The sequence below is a fragment of the Octopus sinensis genome, linkage group LG30 (assembly GCF_006345805.1).
Source record: "Octopus sinensis linkage group LG30, ASM634580v1, whole genome shotgun sequence".
In the NCBI taxonomy this organism is placed as follows: domain Eukaryota; kingdom Metazoa; phylum Mollusca; class Cephalopoda; order Octopoda; family Octopodidae; genus Octopus; species Octopus sinensis.
The window spans coordinates 12,683,300-12,704,315 of NC_043026.1; the positions used below are offsets into that span (position 1 = coordinate 12,683,300).

At 39.8% G+C, this 21,016-nt stretch overlaps 1 protein-coding gene and 1 long non-coding RNA gene across 2 annotated transcripts in view; one reads left to right on the forward strand and one right to left on the reverse strand.

The window, feature by feature from the left end:
* The window catches only part of LOC115226589 (zinc finger protein OZF-like), a 414,387-nt gene that overhangs the window by 19,847 nt on the left and 373,524 nt on the right, over nt 1-21,016 (reverse strand). The window lies entirely within an intron of this gene.
* On the forward strand, nt 553-9,223 carry LOC118768479. The gene is made up of 3 exons (XR_005004333.1): nt 553-697; nt 3,794-3,795; nt 9,199-9,223. It is a non-coding gene; the product is annotated as an uncharacterized LOC118768479 (long non-coding RNA).

Below are 21,016 nucleotides of genomic sequence, written 5' to 3' on the forward strand. Positions count from 1 at the left end.
CTCTGAAAAAGTACCTTAATTAGTCACAAACGTAATCACACAGGAGATAAGCCATTTCCGTGTGATATCTGTGGTAAATCATTCCCTACAAACAGTCATTTAACTAAACACAGACGTATTCACACAGGAGAGAAACCATTTCATGTGATATCTGTGGTAAATCATTTTCTAGAAACTGTGCTTTAACTTCTCACAAACGTGTTCATACAGGAGAGAAACCATTTCAATGTGATATCTGTGGTAAATCATTCTCTGAAAGTACTACATTAATGAAACACGGACGTATTCACACAGGAGAGAAGCCATTTCACTGTGATATCTGTGGTAAATCATTCTCTCAAAATTGTCATTTAACTTCTCACAAACGTATTCATACAGGTGAGAGGCCATTTTGCTGTGATTTCTGTGGTAAATCATTCTCTGACAGAATGCGTTAATATACATAAACGTGTTCATACAGGAGAGAAACCATATCACTGTGATGTCTGCAGTAAATCATTCTCAGAAAGTGCTACTATTAAATAAACACAGGTGTATTCATACAGGAGAGAAACCATTTCACTGTGATATCTGTGGTAAATCATTCTCTCAAAATTGTCATTTAACATCTCACAAACGTATTCATACAGGAGAGAGGCCTTTTTGCTGTGATTTCTGTGGTAAATCATTCTCTCAGAAACGTTACTTAACTGCACACGTATCTATCCATACAAGAATTTGACTGTATTATTTATCAAATGTCTTTGCAGCACACAGCAACCGACATTTTAAAACCCTTTCTCCTTGTGGGCATTGTCAGTAACTGATGAACCCTTGGTAACATTCATAATCATCAGGGTTCCTTTTTGAGGTATTGTTCATGATGCCAACCCTTTTTGTAAGCACTTACCTGGGATACACATAGTTTTGCTGGGCACAGATATTTGTTAGAATTGTGTGTAGAAAATAATTTGTATAACCATAAATATTGCCACTTTAGGAAGCACTAGATTAGACAATTGTGAGGAGTGGAAACAGTGATGTGCAGATATATATAGTTGTGTGTGTAGCAGGATGTAGCAGACACGAGAGGCCCATTGATATTAAAGCTGAAATCTAAAAGAGGAGAAACGTGTGAGGCAGTGCAGCATCATGAGAGCAGATGGTGGAGAAATCCAGGTGAACATCTTTAGAGTAACTGGGTTTTTAGGAAGACACAATTTCTTGCATACTGAAAATATATCCTCCATGAAGAAGATTGTGAAATCGTGTGGAGGTGACGTGGTTAAATAAATATGTCTTCAACACTGAAACTTGCTCACTTGGTTTTTATATGTACCTAAATATGTATGTTTGATTGCTTCTCGTTTATTAATTGCATCCAAGGTCTTTGTTGATGCTGGGCTTTGATCTTTGTTTGCTTGTTTATTTCAGCTTGCTTCTTATTCCTCTGTGTCAATTGCTTCTGATGAAGCAATTAGATGAACAAAGCTGCTCTTCTTTGTGTTTCTCTAGGCTGTGGGTTCGTTTAGTATCTCAGATAAAAAGTTGAATACATCGTTAGAGCACATCCAACCCTACGCTTAATAAATCTTTCTGGTTTTGTGTCGAGATATTGAAAAGCTGTGGGCCCTGGAAACCCTAAACCGTTGCAGTATTGGATTCTTACTCAAGATGGAAAGTCCAAGGTGTTTGGTACGATGCAGTGGCGTTCAGTCCAGGTGTTACTATAGGTTTCATTACCAAATTTAGGGGGGTAGACCATAAAAGCTGTATATATTATATACAGCGGCTTCTTACAGTTTCCGTCATCCAAATCCACTCACAAGGCTTCGGCTGGCCAGAGGCTATAGTAGAAGAAACTTTCCAAAGTTGCCAAGCAGTGGAACTGAACCGGGGAACCATGTGATTGATAAGCAAGCTACTTACTACACAATTTTTTTATTAAATGCTTGAAATTGTGTAGATTACAATTATATAGGAATTTGTTTGGGGTAAACACTACCTGGAGTAGGGGTGGGCAATTCACAGACTTTGTGAAAACGTATGAGGAAATAAAGATGTGTGAATTAGCCAAAACTCCTGTCCCCTCATCCTGAAAATGTTTCTCACAAGTGGTAGAAATAGACCAGATGGTCTTGTCATCTGTGCCTGGGTTAGAGGTAAGGTGCCTCATTTGGGATGCCACACTCTGCTACTCCTTTGCTCCTTCTCACATCCTGGATGCTGCAGTTAATGGCAGGGTCACTGCTTCCGTAGCCAAATGGAAGAAAACCCTGAGGTATCGGGACGTGACAGTGAACTATCTCTTCCACCTTGTGGTGTTTGAGACATTCAGAGGGACTAGGCCATTATCCATGAAGTTCTTGTCAACACTGGCAGGTGATGCCCGTGTGGGTGCATGGTTTTTCTTAACACCTGAGCCTCGCTGTCACCTGTAGTAATAATGTGAGGATGCTGGATTGCTTCAGTAGGTTCTATCAAACCTTGTGGGGTGCAACCAGCTGCTGTGATAAAAGAAATACCTTCAAATATGCTGCAAATCCCTTATTTTGGTTTGGAAAAGTGGGAGGACACCCCATCTTGGAATCGTTGGAAATTTATTTTTTTCATTGAATGAATTCCTCTGACCTAATATGCTACAAAACCTTTTTGGGGTCCGAAAAACGGGATGGAGGGAGCTGGAAGCCTTGGAATGTTCGCCCCAATCGCCATTGATCTTTTTATCCACAAAGTTTTCAGTAAGGAAAAAAATTGGATTTTTTGCGTGGAATCAGTACCCTGACCTCCTAATATGCTGCAAATCCCTTATTGTAGTTAACAAAAAATTGGGGGACTTCCCACTTTTTTCATGCAGGTGAAAAGATTAGTGGGGTTATGGGCAATATTTCTGAGGCTTCCACCTCACCCCACCCCGTTTACGGACCCCAAAAAGAGTTTTGTAGCATATTAGGTCACAGGAATTCATTCAAGAAAAAAAACCCCACAAAATATCCAATGATTCCGAAATGGGAAGGGGTGACCCTATCCTCTTGTTTTTCAAACCAATATAAGGGACGTGAAGCATCTTATTAGGTCAGGGTACTTGATTCCACCCCAAAAATCCAAGTTTTGTCTTTTTTCTCTTAGTGAAAATCATGCGGTTGTTAATATTGGAATTGAATGGGAAAAGCAGGCTCTTCATCCAGCTCCCCTTATTCTCCTCACCATTCCCATCACAGCCTGCATCACCTCCTGAACCCCACCCGACTCTCACTTTGGGCAGCTTCTATTTTATAATTTTATGCATGCGTGAAACATTAATAGAAGAAAACACTTTCATTTCATTTCTTATTATGGGTCAGGGGAGGAGGTGGGGTTTTTTGAATGGGAGGAGGAGAGCCTTCCAAATGTTGACCCAGTAGAGGGACCAGCTACCCGAATAGACAGCTCCCTTGTAGTTAAGGCAATTAAGGATATGAAACCAGGTAAAGCCCCAGGCCCATCAGGAATCACTGCTGAGATGCTTAAAACAGCTGGCTATGTGGGCTATGGCCTAGTCACCTGCATTGTAAACCAGGTAGTTCTTAATGGAGTCATACCCATTGACTGGCGTAGCAGCACCATAGTCAACTGCTACAAGGGTAAAGGTGATGCTCTAGATAGAAATAACTACAGGGGTATTAAACTGTTGGATCAGGTGATGAAGGTCACAGAGAGGGTCATAACCCTTCTCATTAGGGAGAGAATTTGCTTAGATGAGATGCAGTTCGGTTTTGTGCCAAGTAGAAGCACCACCACTAATGCTATATTCCTGGTCCGACAACTGCAGGAGAAGTACCTAGCTAAAGATAAACCCCTCTACATAGCTTTTGTGGACTTGGAGAAAGCCTTTGACAGGGTTCCTCGATCCCTTATCTGGTGGTCGATGCGGAAACTGGAGATTGACGAATGGCTAATAAGGGCTGTACAGGCTCTATACAGAGAGGCTGTCAGCAAGGTTAGGATTGGCAAAGAATATAGTGAAGAACTCCGGGTAGAAGTAGGTGTACACCAAGGCTCCACCCTCAGTCCCCTTTTATTCATCATAGTCCTCCAGGCAATAACAGAGGAATTCAAAACAGGATGCCCCTGGGAGCTCCTCTATGCTGATGACCTGGCCCTCATAGCAGAATCACTACCGGAACTAGAAAAGAAATTTCGAGTGTGGAAGCAAGGGTTAGAATCAAAGGGCCTTAGAGTAAATGTAGCAAAGTCCAAAGTTATAGTAAGCAGAAAGGCGAACTCATCACACACTCCCTCGGGCAGGTGGCCCTGCTCGATCTGAAGGAAAGGTATAAGTAGAAACTCCATAAGATGCACCCAATGTAAGCTATGGACGCATAAGAGGTGCAGCAACATCAAAGGGAAATTAACTGATAAGATAGCTTTCATGTGCGGCAGATGCACAGGGACAGTAGACATCACAGACACTCAGAAAACAGATTCCATCACACTCCAGGGAGAGAAACGAGAAGTAGTTGATAGTTTCCGCTACCTGGGTGACCAAGTTAGTAGTGGCGGTGGATACTCAGAGAGTATCACCACTAGAATACGAATAGCCTGGGCAAAGTTCAGAGAGCTCCTACCCCTACTGGCGACAAAGGGTCTCTCACTCAGAGCGAAAGGTAGATTGTATGATGCATGTGTGCGAACTGCCATGCTTCACGGTAGTGAAACATGGGCTGTGACTGCAGGGGATATGCGTAGACTTGAAAGAAATGAAGCTAGCATGATCTGCTGGATGTGTAATGTCAGTGTGCATGCACGACAGAGTGTAAGCACCCTGAGAGAAATGCTGGACATAAGAAGCATCAGATGTGGTGTGCAAGAGCGACGCTTGCGATGGTATGGTAATGTGCTGCGGATGGATGAGGAGAGATGTGTGAAGAAGTTCCACTCCCAAACAGTTGAAGGTAACAGGGGGAGAGGTAGACCCAGGAAGACATGGGATGAGGTAGTCAAGCATGACCTCAGAGCGCTGGGCCTCACTGAGGCAATGGCGAAGGACCGAGACCTCTGGAGATATGCTGTGACTGCAAAGACCCGGGCTGCTTCCTGCGCCAGTTCCACATAGCCCCTGCTCATTGAACGTACACTGGATCCCAGAATGTCCGGCTATGCTTGAGGAGACCCGTTGAGTCAAGCACATGAACATGAACATTGAAATAAATATCAATGGAAATAGTAGTTGCGATACCTGTTCCGGTGGCACATAAAAAGCATCATCCAAACGTGGCCGTAGCCAGCACCGCCTCGACTGGCTTCTGTGCCGGTGGCACATAAAAAGCACCATCCGAATGTGGCCGTAGCCAGCACCTCCTCGACTGGCTTTTGTGCCGGTGGCACATAAAATGCAACATCCGAACGTGGCCGTAGCCAGCACCGTCTCGACCGGCTTCTGTGCCGGTGGCACATAAAAAGCACCATCCGAATGTGGCCGTAGCCAGCACCTCCTCGACTGGCTTTTGTGCCGGTGGCACATAAAATGCACCATCCGAACGTGGCCGTAGCCTGCACCGCCTCGACTGGCGTAAAAAGCACCATCCCAACGTGGCCGATGCTAGCACTGCCTTGACTGGCTTCTGTGCCGGTGGCACATAAAAAGTAACATCAAAACGTGGCCGTAGCCAGCACCGCCTCGAGTGGTTTCTGTGCCGGTGGCACATAAAAACACCATCCCAACGTGGCCGTAGCCAGCACCGCCTCGAATGGCTTCTGTGCCGGTGGAACATAAAAAGCACCATCCGAACGTGGCTGTTGCCAGCGCCGCCTTGGCTGGCTTCCGTGCCGGTGGCACGTTAAAAGCTCCAACTGATCGTGGCCAATGCCGGACCCCACCCCCTGGCACCTGTGCGGGTGGCATGTAAAAAGCACCCACTACACTTGCGGAGTGGTTGGCATTAGGAAGGGCATCCAGCTGTAGAAACTATGCCAGATCAGACTGGAGCCGGGTGCAGCCCCTAGCTTCCCAGACCCCGGTCGAACCGTCCAACCCGTGCCGGCGCGGAAAACGGACGTTAAACGATGATGATGATGGTGATGATGATGATGATGCACGCAGGAAACATTAATAGAAGAAAACACTTTCATTTCATATCTTGTTATGGGTCAGGGGAGGAGGTGGGGTTTTTGTTTTTATTTTGTATAGTTTGAAAAATTAGAATTTACAGTTTTTTTGATTTTTTTTTCAAAATCGTAATCTCCTTATTTTTCTACAAATTTCACCAGAAAAATTTTGTTCTTAGTAGAAAATTTAAGAAATTGCGTGGGAAGATTAAAAATTTTTTAATGCAGATTGTTTTTGCAGATTTGGAATCTCCGCACTCGATATCGTGGGTTCCTGTAAAAACAAAACCCAAAAAACATCGGAAAGAGGGTGCGGTCCATTGTCTTTCCCCACGCCGTAAACGGAACTCTTCCCCCTTTATTTCAGGGAAAAGTAAAAGAACGAAGGAAAGGGATATGGGACTGAAATTTTAATGTTGGGATTGTTGAAAAAATCTTTTCCAGAATCGAAGTTTCCATGGCCTAAAAACATGAGATTCCGGAGAAAAAGAAAACAAAAAAGGAATTTGAAAGCCGGGAAGGGCTCCGTTTCGATCTTTGCTATAGTTGAGGGTCGATGGTGGAAAAAGTTTGGCGACCCCTGATAAAGGCGTAGGGAACAGCACCAGCTGTGTTTCTAATCATATGTCCGTTTAATGAACAAACATACGGTTATATGCATTCTAATGCTAAGATGTAATGATGTCAGAAATATTTGGCTGCTATTTTTAGCAGGTTCAATGACCATGCGCAGACACTCTTGTTGAGACGTAATTACTATTTAGCTGGATGAGGTTTTTATCATTTACCTTGGCTGAGATGCAATTAAAGGTGTGAATTAATATAATTTTAACGTCTCTTCGTGTTATATTGGGGACTTTTAATATATGTCACCGGTGTCGTTCAACCGCGGGAATAATTATCAACAGCTTCTACACGTGCTTCTAATTAAGACTAATCTAATTATATCAGATGTAGTAATACCTCGTGTTCAGGTGAACGTTGATCTCTATGAATAACACGAAGCGACTTACATGATTTGTGATTTAATATTTCTCTTGATCACAGCTTTAGTTGGTTGATCCCTATTTTACAGGAAAGGGGGCAAAAAGCTTTGAATCGAGGAACTTTGCTCGCCCTTCTTCATATTTCATTTGGACCTTAGATCGAAAGCACGAATTGTTTGTATGCCCCTTTGTAGCAAATATTGTGCGCATTTCTACGATCCATGGTGGGAAAAACAAACTGGATTTCAAGAAAGGATCCTGGTCAGATCAACAAGTATTCTAATGGTAAGTGAAAAAATATATCTACATAGCATTTGTTGTACACTTGTTAACGGAGGTGTGTGATATCTAAGACAAGAAACTGAACCATAGGAGGTTAGTCTATATCTACAGACATTTGTCAGCTTTTTAAGTATTCCTGAAGACAAGCAGGAAGACCTCCCTCACAACGGCTTTCCTTTTGGTAAACGATATTTCCCCTTTTGACACCCGATTTGTGTAATTTTCTTTTGAGTCCTTTAATCGTTTAATAATGTATATTTTGCCAGTAAATTTAGGGCATAACTACAGAAATGCGGGATCCTTTCGGTTTGGGGAGTTACCAAAATTGAAATTGCAAAAATGTTTATATCATTGTTCTGTGACCCTAACCGTATCTTGGTACTAGTCTTGGAGACTGGACCCGGTGCGCGCAGACGCGCATCCGCGCTTGCGAGTCGTAGGTTGTCGATTCTACAGCGACTTGCGTATGCAAATGAGCTGATTGGCGCAACACTGCAAAAACTAACTTAATAGCGAGCCCCTACTGGAGCTTAAGAAATATTTTTCAACGATATACGGTGTATATTAATTCACATTGTTCTGTGACCCTAACCACATCTTTTCAGGGAGTTCTCAAAAATAAAGCCCCCAAAAATCAAAATATTATTCCCTTCCAAACCTGAACTCATCATATATAAATTTATATATATATATGTGTATATAGATAGATATAGATATGTATATATGTGCATGCATGAGTAATGTTACACAATGTTAAAGAGTAGTTGTAGTTTACAAATTCTTACATTTCACCCAATGTTATATGATGTCATTTGTTAATTAATAAAGAAATATTGTAACATTTCTCTTTTGATCTCTCCTCTCTATCTAATTCTGTTTCTTTATTATTTCAGATTTACGGATGACATTGGCATCAAAGAAATTTTCTTTTATAATGAATACAATTTCAACATTTTTCATGTTTTAAAGTCTTGAGGAAAAGTTTACACAGAACGCATTGAAGCCTATTTCTATAAATCTTTGGTAGAACTTCAATGAAATGTTTGCTCTGAACTGAGATTAATAGCAACATTTTTCTATTTCATTAGCTGATGCTTTGCATTCTCGTTACTCTTTGATGACTTTCTAAATTTATAGCATCTTTAGATATCAGTGAAGTTTGCAGTGGAAACATTTGTAAGGAATAAACTATAAAAAGAAGGATAAAGATAGGAGTAAAAGTTTAATGTGGTGAGAAAGGCCAAGGATTGGGTCTATTTTGATTCCTCAAAGAAATGCTGAAAAATACTCGAAAATCATTGTATCGTTGTGATATCTGTGGTAAATCAACCACTAGAAGTGCTGCCTTAGATAGACACAAGCGTACTCACACAGGAGAGAAACCATATCACTGTGATATTTGTGGTAAATCTTTCACTCAAAGCAATAACTTAACTATACACAAACTTGTTCATACAGGAGAGAAACCATATCACTGTGATATTTGTGGTAAATCATTCTCTCACAGAAGTGCCTTAACTAAACACAAACTTGTTCATACAGGAGAGAAGCCATTTCGCTGTGATATTTGTGGTAAATCCTTCACTAAAAGCAATGACTTAACTAAACACATACGTGTTCATACAGGAGAGAAGCAATTTCACTGTGATATCTGTGGTAAATCCTTCACTCAGAGTAATAGTTTAACTAGACACAGGCGTATTCACACAGGAGAAAAACCATTTCCCTGTGATGTCTGTGGTAAATCATTCTCTGACAAAAGTGCCTTAATTGTACATAAACGTGTTCATACAGGGGAGAAACCATTTCGCTGTGATGTTTGTGGCAAATCATTCATTGCAAGTGGTGACTTAAATATACACAGACGTATTCACACAGGAGAGAATCCGTTTCACTGTGATATCTGTGGTAAATCATTCTCTCGAAGCAATCACTTAACTAATCACAAACTTGTTCATACAGGAGAGAAACCATACCACTGTGATATCTGTGGTAAATCATTCTCTCAAAATTGTCAATTAACTTATCACAAACGCATTCATACAGGAGAGAAACCATACCACTGTGATATCTGTGGTGAATCATTCTCTCAAAGCAATCACTTAACTAAACACAGACGTATTCACACAGGAGAGAAACCATTTCACTGTGATATCTGTGGTAAATCATTCTCTCAAAATTATCATTTAACTTCTCACAAACGGGTTCATACAGGAGAGAAACCATACCACTGTGATATCTGTGGTGAATCATTCTCTCAAAGTGATACTTTAAATAAACACAGGCGTATTCATACAGGAGAAAAGCCGTATCACTGTGATATCTGTGGTAAATCATTCTCACAAAATTGTCAATTAACTTCTCACAAACGTATTCATACAGGGGAAAAGCCATTTTGCTGTGATGTCTGTGGTAAATCATTCTCTCGAAGCAATCACTTAACTAATCACAAACTTGTTCATACAGGAGAGAAACCATACCACTGTGATATCTGTAGTAAATCATTCTCTCAAAATTGTCAATTAACTTATCACAAACGCATTCATACAGGAGAGAAACCATACCACTGTGATATCTGTGGTGAATCATTCTCTCAAAGCAATCACTTAACTAAACACAGACGTATTCACACAGGAGAGAAACCATTTCACTGTGATATCTGTGGTAAATCATTCTCTCAAAATTATCATTTAACTTCTCACAAACGGGTTCATACAGGAGAGAAACCATACCACTGTGATATCTGTGGTGAATCATTCTCTCAAAGTGATACTTTAAATAAACACAGGCGTATTCATACAGGAGAAAAGCCGTATCACTGTGATATCTGTGGTAAATCATTCTCACAAAATTGTCAATTAACTTCTCACAAACGTATTCATACAGGGGAAAAGCCATTTTGCTGTGATGTCTGTGGTAAATCATTCTCTCAAAATTGTCGTTTAACTTCTCACAAACGTATTCATACAGAATAGAGGCCTTTTTGCTGTGATTTCTGTGGTAAATCATTCTCTGAGAAACGTTACTTAATTGCACACGTATCTATCCATACAAGAATTTGACTGTATTATTTATGAAATGTCTTTACAGCACACAGCAACAGACATTTTAAAACCCTTTCTCCTTGTGGGCATTGTCAGTAAGTGATGAACCCTTGGTAACATTCATAATCATGCCAACCCTTTTTGTAAGCACTTACCTGGGATACACGTAGTTTTGCTGGGCACAGGTATTTGTTAGAATTGTGTGTAGAAAATAATTTGTATAACCATAAATATTGCCACTTTAGGAAGCACTAGATTAGACAATTGTGAGGAGTGGAAACAGTGATGTGCAGATAAATATAGTTGTGTGTGTAGCAGACACAAGAGGCCCATTGATATTAAAGCTGAAATCTAAAAGAGGAGAAACGTGTGAGGCAGTGCAGCATCATGAGAGCAGATGGTGGAGAAATCCAGGTGAACATCTTTTAGAGTAACTGGGTTTTTAGCAAGACACAATTTCTTGCATACTGAAAATATATACTCCATGAAGAAGATTGTGAAATCGTGTGGAGGTGACGTGGTTAAATAAATATGTCTTCAACACTGAAACTTGCTGACTTGGTTTTTATATGTACCTAAATATGTATGTTTGATTGCTTCTCGTTTATTAATTGCATCCAAGGTCTTTGTTGATGCTGGGCTTTGATCTTTGTTTGCTTGTTTATTTCAGCTTGCTTCTTATTCCTCTGTGTCAATTTGCTTCTGATGAAGCAATTAGATGAACAAAGCTGCTCTTCTTTGTGTTTCTCTAGGCTGTGGGTTCGTTTAGTATCTCAGATATAAAGTTGAATACATCGTTAGAGCACATCCAACCCTACGCTTAATAAATCTTTCTGGTTTTGTGTCGAGATATTGAAAAGCTGTGGGCCCTGGAAGCCCTAAACCGTTGCAGTATTGGATTCTTACCCAAGATGGAAAGTCCAAGGTGTTTGGTACGATGTAGTGGCGTTCAGTCCAGGTGTTACTATAGGTTTCATTACCAAATTTAGGGGTAGACCATAAAAGCTGTATATATCTATATACAGCGGGCTTCTTACAGTTTCCGTCATCCAAATCCACTCACAAGGCTTCAGCTGGCCAGAGGCTATAGTAGATGAAACTTCCCCAAGGTGCCAAGCATTGGAACTGAACCGGGGAACCATGTGATTGATAAGCAAGCTACGTACCACACAATTTTCTTTTTAAATGCTTCAAATTGTGTAGATTATAATTATATAGGAATTTGCTGGGGGTAAACACTACCTGGAGTAGGGGTGGGCAATTCAGAGACTTTGTGAAAACGTATGAGGAAATAAAGATGTGTGAATTAGCCAAAACTCCTGTCCCCTCATCCTGAAAATGTTTCTCACAAGTGGTAGAAATAGACCAGATGGTCTTGTCATCTGTGCCTGGGTTAGAGGTAAGGTGCCTCATTTGGGATGCCACACTCTGCTACTCCTTTGCTCCTTCTCACATCCTGGATGCTGCAGTTAATGGCAGGGTCACTGCTTCCGTAGCCAAATGGAAGAAAACCCTGAGGTATCGGGACGTGACAGTGAACTATCACTTCCACCTTGTGGTGTTTGAGACATTCAGAGGGACTAGGCCATTATCCATGAAGTTCTTGTCAACATTGGCAGGTGATGCCCGTGTGGGTGCATGGTTTTTCTTAACACCTGAGCCTCGCTGTCACCTGTAGTAATACTGGGAGGATGCTGGATTGCTTCAGTAGGTTCTATCAAACCTTGTGGGGTGCAACCAGCTGCTGTGATAAAAGAAATACCTCCAAATATGCTGCAAATCCCTTATTTTGGTTTGGAAAAGTGGGAGGACACCCCCATCTTGGAATCGTTGGAAAATTATTTTTTTCATTGAATTAATTCCTCTGACCTAATATGCTACAAAACCTTTTTTTGGGGTCGGAAAAACGGGATGGAGGGAGCTGGAAGACTTGGAATGTTCACCCCCACTACCATTGATCTTTTTATCCACAAAGTTTTCAGTAAGGAAAAAAAATTGGATTTTTTTGCGTGGAATCAAGTACCCTGACCTCCTAATATGCTGCAAATCCCTTATTGTAGTTAACAAAAAATTGGGGGCCTTCCCCACTTTTTCATGCAGGTGAAAAGATTAGTGGGGTTATGGGCAATATTTCTGAGGCTTCCACCTCACCCCACCCCGTTTTACGGACCCCAAAAAGAGTTTTGTAGCATATTAGGTCACAGGAATTCATTCAAGAAAAAAAACCCCACAAAAATATCCAATGATTCCGAAATGGGAAGGGGTGACCCTATCCTCTTGTTTTCCAAACCAATATAAGGGACGTGAAGCATCTTATTAGGTCAGGGTACTTGATTCCACCCCAAAAATCCAAGTTTTGTCTTTTTTCTCTTAGTGAAAATCATGCGGTTGTTAATATTGGAATTGAATGGGAAAAGCAGGCTCTTCATCCAGCTCCCCTCTCTACCTCCCCTTATTCTCCTCACCATTCCCATCACCTCCTGCACCCCACCCGATTCTCACTTTGTGCAGCTTCTATTTTATAATTTTATGCATGCCTGAAACATTAATAGAAGAAAACACTTTCATTTCATTTCTTGTTATGGGTCGGGGGAGGAGGTGGGGTTTTTGTTTTTGTTTTGTATATTTTGAAAAATTAGAATTTACAGTTTTTTTTTGTTTTTTTCAGAATCGTAATCTCCTTATTTTTCTACAAATTTCACCAGAAAAATTTTGTTCTTAGTAGAAAATTCAAGAAATTGCGTTGGGAGATGAAAAAATTTTTAATGCAGATTGTTTTTGCAGATTTGGAATCAACGAACTCGATATCGTGGGTTCCTGTAAAAACAAAACCCAAAAAACATCGGAAAGAGGGTGCGGTCCATTGTCTTTCCCCACGCCGTAAACGGAACTCTTCCCCCTTTATTTCAGGGAAAAGTAAAAGAACGAAGTAAAGGGATATGGGACTGAAATTTTGATGTTGGGATTGTTGAAAGAATCTTTTCCAGAATCGAAATTTCCATGGCCTAAAAACATGGGATTCCGGAGAAAAGAAAAACAAAAAGTAATTTGAAAACCGGGAAGGGCTCCGCTTCGATCTTTGCTATAGTTGAGGGTCGATGGTGGAAAAAGTTTGGCGACCCCTGATAAAGGCGTAGGGAACAGCACCTGCTGTGTTTCTAATCATATGTCCGTCTAATGAACAAACATACGATTATATGCATTCTAATGCTAAGATGTAATGATGTCAGAAATATTTGGCTGCTATTTTTAGCAGGTTCAGTGACCATGCGCAGACACTCTTGTTGAGACGTAATTACTATTTAGCTGGATGAGGTTTTTATCATTTACCTTGGCTGAGATGCAATTAAAGGTGTGAATTAATATAATTTTAACGTCTCTTCGTGTTATATTGGGGACTTTTAATATATGACACCGGTGTCGTTCAACCGCGGGAATAATTATCAACAGCTTCTACACGTGCTTCTAATTAAGACGAATCTAATTATATCAGATGTAGTAATACCTCGTGTTCAGGTGAACGTTGATCTCTATGAATAACACGAAGCGACTTACATGATTTGTGATTTAATATTTCTCTTGATCACAGCTTTAGTTGGTTGATCCCTATTTTACAGGAAAGGGGGCAAAAAACTTTGAATCGAGGAACTTTGCTCGCCCTTCTTCATATTTCATTTGTACCTTAGATCGAAAGCACGAATTGTTTGTATGCCCCTTTGTAGCAAATATTGTGCGCATTTCTACTATCCATGGTGGGAAAAACAAACTGGATTTCAAGAAAGGATCCTGGTCAGATCAACAAGTATTCTAATGGTAAGTGAAAAAATATATCTACATAGCATTTGTTGTACACTTGTTAACGGAGGTGTGTGATATCTAAGACAAGAAACAGAACCATAGGTGGTTAGTCTATATCTACAGACATTTGTCAGCTTTTTAAGTATTCCTAAAGACAAGCAGGAAGACCTCCCTCACAACGGCTTTCCTTTTGGTAAACGATATTTCCCCTTTTGACACCCGATTTGTGTAATTTTCTTTTGAGTCCTTTAATCGTTTAATAATGTATATTTTGCCAGTAAATTTAGGGCATAACTACAGAAATGCGGGATCCTTTCGGTTTGGGGAGTTACCAAAATTGAAATTGCAAAAATGTTTATATCATTGTTCTGTGACCCTAACCGTATCTTGGTACTAGTCTTGGAGACTGGACCCGGTGCGCGCAGATGCGCATCCGCGTTGCGAGTCGTAGGTTGTCGATTCTACAGCGACTTGCTATGCAAATGAGCTGATTGGCGCAACACTGCAAAAACTAACTTAATAGCGAGCCCCTACTGGAGCTTAGGAAATATTTTCCAACGATATACGGTGTATATTATTTTAAAGACAAATGCTTTTTTTTTTTCGTTAGAAAACAATTAGAAGCATTGAAAAACATTTTTTTGGCGATCTCTCATCTCTAGTAGACCTTTTCGTCGATTTCTGTAAAAAAATCTTTTTTTTTACACATGGGCTTGCGGGAACTTTTGAAGTAATATACATGCATATACACACACATACATACACACACACACACATACATGCATATACACATACACCGAGTAAAAAATTTCAGTTATCTCTTTCTTTCACACATTACTCTGTCTCTTCACACACACTAACAGAAGCACTTCACTTACACAACATAATGTCTGTCTCCCACACCCCATCAAACACATACACACACACACACACACACATGTACATCAATGCTTCCCATGCACGGTAACTTCAAAAGAACTTCCCTCGTCATACAATCGCTTTCTCTTAGTCTCTTTCGCTCTCATTACTTCAAAAGTTCCCGCAAGCCCATATGTAAAAGAAAAAAAAAAATTTTACGGAAATCGACGGAAAGGTCTACTAGAGACGAAAGATCGCCATTTCCCCTTTTGACACCCGATTTGTGTAATTTTTTCTTGAGTCCTTTAATCGTTTAATAATGTATATTTTGTCAGTAAATTTAGGGCATAACTACAGAAATGCGGGATCCTTTCGGTTTGGGGAGTTACCAAAATTGAAATTGCAAAAATGTTTATATCATTGTTCTGTGACCCTAACCACATCTTTTCAGGGAGTTCTCAAAAATGAAGCCCCCAAAAATCAAAATATTATTCCCCGCCTAACCTGAACTCATCATATATATATATATATATATATATAGAGAGAGAGAGAGAGAGAGAGAGATAGATAGATAGAGATATGTATATATGTGCGTGCATGAGTAATGTTACACAATGTTAAAGAGTAGTTGTAGTTTACAAATTCTTACATTTCACCCAATGTTATATGATGTCATTTGTTAATTAATAAAGAAATATTGTAACATTTCTCTTTTGATCTCTCCTCTCTATCTAATTCTGTTTCTTTATTATTTCAGATTTACGGATGACAATGGCATCAAAGAAATTTTCTTTTATAATGAATACATCTTCAACATTTTTCATCTTTTAAAGTCTTGAGGAAAAGTTTACACAGAACGCATCTAAGCCTATTTCTATAAATCTTTGGTAGAAATTCTATGAAATGTTTGTTCAGAACTGAGATTAATAGCAACATTTTTCTATTTCATTAGCTGATGCTTTGCATTCTCGTTACTCTTTGATGACTTTCTAAATTTATAGCATCTTTAGATATCAGTGAAGTTTGCAGTGGAAATATTTGTAAGGAATAAACTATAAAAAGAAGGATAAAGATAGGAGTAAAAGTTTAACGTGGTGAGAAAGGCCAAGGATTGGGTCTATTTTGATTCCTCAGAGAAATGCTGAAAAATATGCGAAAATCATTGTATCGTTGTGATATCTGTGGTAAATCAACCACTAGAAGTGATTTCTTAGATAGACACAAGCGTACTCACACAGGAGAAAAACCATATCACTGTGATATCTGTGGTAAATCATACACTCAAAGCTATGACTTAACTAAACACAAATGTATTCATTCCAGAGAGAAGCCATTTCGCTGTGATATTTGTGGTAAATCCTTCACACAAAGCAATAACTTAACTAATCACAAACGTGTTCATACAGGAGAGAAGCCATTTCACTGTGATATTTGTGGTAAATCCTTCACTCAAAGTGGTGGCTTAACTAATCACAAACGTGTTCATACAGGAGAAAAACCATTTCAGTGTGATATCTGTGGTAAATCATTCTCTCAAAATTGTGTGTTAACTACTCACAAGCGTCTTCACACAGGAGAGAAACCATACCATTGTGATATTTGTGGTAAATCATTCTCTAAAAATTGTCATTTAACTCCTCACAAACGTATTCATACAGGAGAGAAACCATATCACTGTGATGTCTGTGGTAAATCATTCTCTCACAGAAGTGCCTTAATTATACACAAACGTGTTCATACAGGAGAGAAGCCATTTTGCTGTGATATTTGTGGTAAATCCTTCACTCAGAGCAATGACTTAACTAAACACAAACGTGTTCATACAGGAGAGAAGCCATCTCGCTGTGATATTTGTGGTACATCATTCTCTCACAGAAGTGCCTTAATTATACACAAACGTGTTCATACAGGAGAGAAGCCATTTCGCTGTGATATTTGTGGTAAATCCTTCACTCAAAGCGGTGGCTTAACTAATCACAAACGTGTTCATACCGGGGAGAAACCATATCACTGTGATATCTGTGGTAAATCATTCTCTCGAAGCAATCACTTAGCTAAACACATATGTATTCATACAGGAGTGAAACCATATCAGTGTGATGTCTGTGGGAAAACATTCTCTGATAGAAGTGCCTTAACTAGACACAGACGTATTCATACAGGAGAGAAACCATTTCACTGTGATATCTGTGGTAAATCATTCTCTCGAAATTATCGATTAACTTTTCACAAACGTATTCATACAGGATAGAGGCCTTTTCGCTGTGATTTCTGTGGTAAATCATTCTCTAGGAAACGTTACTTAACTGGACATGTATCTATCCATACAAGAATTTGACTGTATTATTTATCAAATGTCTTTGCAGCACACAGCAACAGACATTTTAAAACCCTTTCTCCTTGTGGGCATTGTCAGTAACTGATGAACCCTTGGTAACATTCATAATCATCAGGGTTCCTTTTTGAGGTATTGTTAATGATGCCAACCCTTTTTGTAAGCACTTACCTGGGATACACATAGTTATGCTGGGCACAGGTATTTGTTAGAATTGTGTGTAGAAAATAATTTGTATAACCATAAATATTGCCACTTTAGGAAGCACTAGATTAGACAATTGTGAGGAGTGGAAACAGTGATGTGCAGATATATATAGTTGTGTGTGTAGCAGAATGTAGCAGACACGAGAGGCCCATTGATATTAAAGCTGAAATCTAAAAGAGGAGAAACTTGTGAGGCAGTGCAGCATCATGAGAGCAGATGGTGGAGAAATCCAGGTGAACATCTTTTAGAGTAACTGGGTTTTTAGGAAGACACAATTTCTTGCATACTGAAAATATATCCTCCATGAAGAAGATTGTGAAATCGTGTGGAGGTGACGTGGTTAAATAAATATGTCTTCAACACTGAAACTTGCTGACTTGGTTTTTATATGTACCTAAATATGTATGTTTGATTGCTTCTCGTTTATTAATTGCATCGAAGGTGTTTGTTGATGCTGGGCTTTGATCTTTGTTTGCTTGTTTATTTCAGCTTGCTTCTTATTCCTCTGTGTCAATTTGCTTCTGATGAAGCAATTAGATGAACAAAGCTGCTCTTCTTTGTGTTTCTCTAGGCTGTGGGTTCGTTTAGTATCTCAGATAAAAAGTTGAATACGTCATTAGAGCACATCCAACCCTAAGCTTAATAAATCTTTCTGGTTTTGTGTCAAGATATTGAAAAGCTGAGGGCCCTGGAAACCCTAAACCGTTGCAGTATTGCATTCTTACCCAAGATGGAAAGTCCAAGGTGTTTGGTATGATGTAGTGGCGTTCAGTCCAGGTGTTACTATAGGTTTCATTATCAAATTTAGGGGTAGACCTTAAAAACTGTATATATCTATATACAGCGGGCTTCTTACAGTTTCCGTCATCCAAATCCACAGACAAGGCTTCGGCTGGCCCGAGGCTATAGTAGAAGCTTACCCAAGGTGCCAAGCAGTGGAACTGAACCGGGGAACCATGTGATTGATAAGCAAGCTACTTACCACACAATTTTTTTATTAAATGCTTCAAATTGTATAGATAACAATTATATAGGAATTTGTTGGGGTAAAACACAACCTGGAGTAGGGTTGGGCAATTCACAGATTTTGTGAAAACGTATGAGGAAATAAAGATGTGTGAATTAGCCGAAACTCCTGTCCCCTCATCCTGAAAATGTTTCTCACAAGTGGTAGAAATAGACGAGATGGTCTTGTCATCTGTGCCTGGGTTAGAGGTAAGGTGCCTCATTTGGGATGCCACACTCTGCTACTCCTTTGCTCCTTCTCACATCCTGGATGCTGCAGTTAATGGCAGGGTCACTGCTTCTGTAGCCAAATGGAAGAAAACCCTGAGGTATCGGGACGTGACAGTGAACTATCACTTCCACCTTGTGGTGTTTGAGACATTCAGAGGGACTAGGCCATTATCCATGAAGTTCTTGTCAACATTGGCAGGTGATGCCCGTGTGGGTGCATGGTTTTTCTTAACACCTGAGCCTCGCTGTCACCTGTAGTAATACTGGGAGGATGCTGGATTGCTTCAGTAGGTTCTATCAAACCTTGTGGCGTGCAACCAGCTGCTGTGATAAAATAAATACCTCCAAATATGCTGCAAATCCCTTATTTTGGTTAACAAAAATCTGGGTAACTTCCCCCTTTTCTCATGCAGGTGAAAAGATCAGAGAGGGTTGGGTGAGATTTCTGAGGCTTCCACCTCACCCCACCCCATTTTACGGACCCCAAAAAGAGTTTTGTAGCATATTAGGTCACAGGAATTCATTCAAGAAAAAGAAAACACAAAAATATCCAATGATTCCGAAATGGGAAGGGGTGACCCTACCCTCTTGTTTTCCAAACCAATATAAGGGACGTGAAGCATCTTATTAGGTCAGGGTACTTGATTCCACCCCAAAAATCCAAGTTTTGTCTTTTTTCTCTTAGTGAAAATCATGCGGTTGTTAATATTGGAATTGAATGGGAAAAGCAGGCTCTTCATCCAGCTCCCCTCTCTACCTCCCCTTATTCTCCTCACCATTCCCATCACAGCCTGCATCACCTCCTGCACCCCACCCGATTCTCACTTTGTGCAGCTTCTATTTTATAATTTTATGCATGCCTGAAACATTAATAGAAGAAAACACTTTCATTTCATTTCTTGTTATGGGTCAGGGGAGGAGGTGGGGTTTTTGTTTTTGTTTTGTATATTTTGAAAAATTAGAATTTACAGTTTTTTAGGTTTTTTTCAGAATCGTAATCTCCTTATTTTTCTACAAATTTCACCAGAAAAATTTTGTTCTTAGTAGAAAATTCAAGAAATTGCGTTGGGAGATGAAAAAATTTTTAATGCAGATTGTTTTTGCAGATTTGGAATCAACGAACTCGATATCGTGGGTTCCTGTAAAAACAAAACCCAAAAAACATCGGAAAGAGGGTGCGGTCCATTGTCTTTCCCCCCGCCGTAAACGGAACCCTTCCCCCTTTATTTCAGGGAAAAGTAAAAAAACGAAGGAAAAGGATATGGGACTGAAATTTTGATGTTGGGATTGTTGAAAGAATCTTTTCCAGAATCGAAATTTCCATGGCCTAAAAACATGGGATTCCGGAGAGAAAAAAAAACAAAAAGGAATTTGAAAGCCGGGAAGGGCTCCGTTTCGATCTTTGCTATAGTTGAGGGTCGATGGTGGAAAAAGTAGGCGACCCCTGATAAAGGCGTAGGGAAGAGCACCTGCTGTGCTTCTAATCATATGTCCGTTTAATGAACAAACATACGATTATATGCATTCTAATGCTAAGATGTAATGATGTCAGAAATATTTGGCTGCTATTTTTAGCAGGTTCAGTGACCATGCGCAGACACTCTTGTTGAGACGTAATTACTATTTAGCTGGATGCGGTTTTTATCATTTACCTTGGCTGAGATGCAATTAAAGGTGTGAATTAATATAATTTTAACGTCTCTTCGTGTTATATTGGGGACTTTTAATATATGACACCGGTGTCGTTCAACCGCGGGAATAATTATCAACAGCTTCTACACGTGCTTCTAATTAAGACGAATCTAATTATATCAGATGTAGTAATACCTCGTGTTCAGGTGAACGTTGATCTCTATGAATAACACGAAGCGACTTACATGATTTGTGATTTAATATTTCTCTTGATCACAGCTTTAGTTGGTTGATCCCTATTTTACAGGAAAGGGGGCAAAAAGCTTTGAATCGAGGAACTTTGCTCGCCCTTCTTCATATTTCATTTGGACCTTAGATCGAAAGCACGAATTGTTTGTATGCCCCTTTGTAGCAAATATTGTGCGCATTTCTACTATCCATGGTGGGAAAAACAAACTGGATTTCAAGAAAGGATCCTGGTCAGATCAACAAGTATTCTAATGGTAAGTGAAAAAATATATCTACATAGCATTTGTTGTACACTTGTTAACGGAGGTGTGTGATATCTAAGA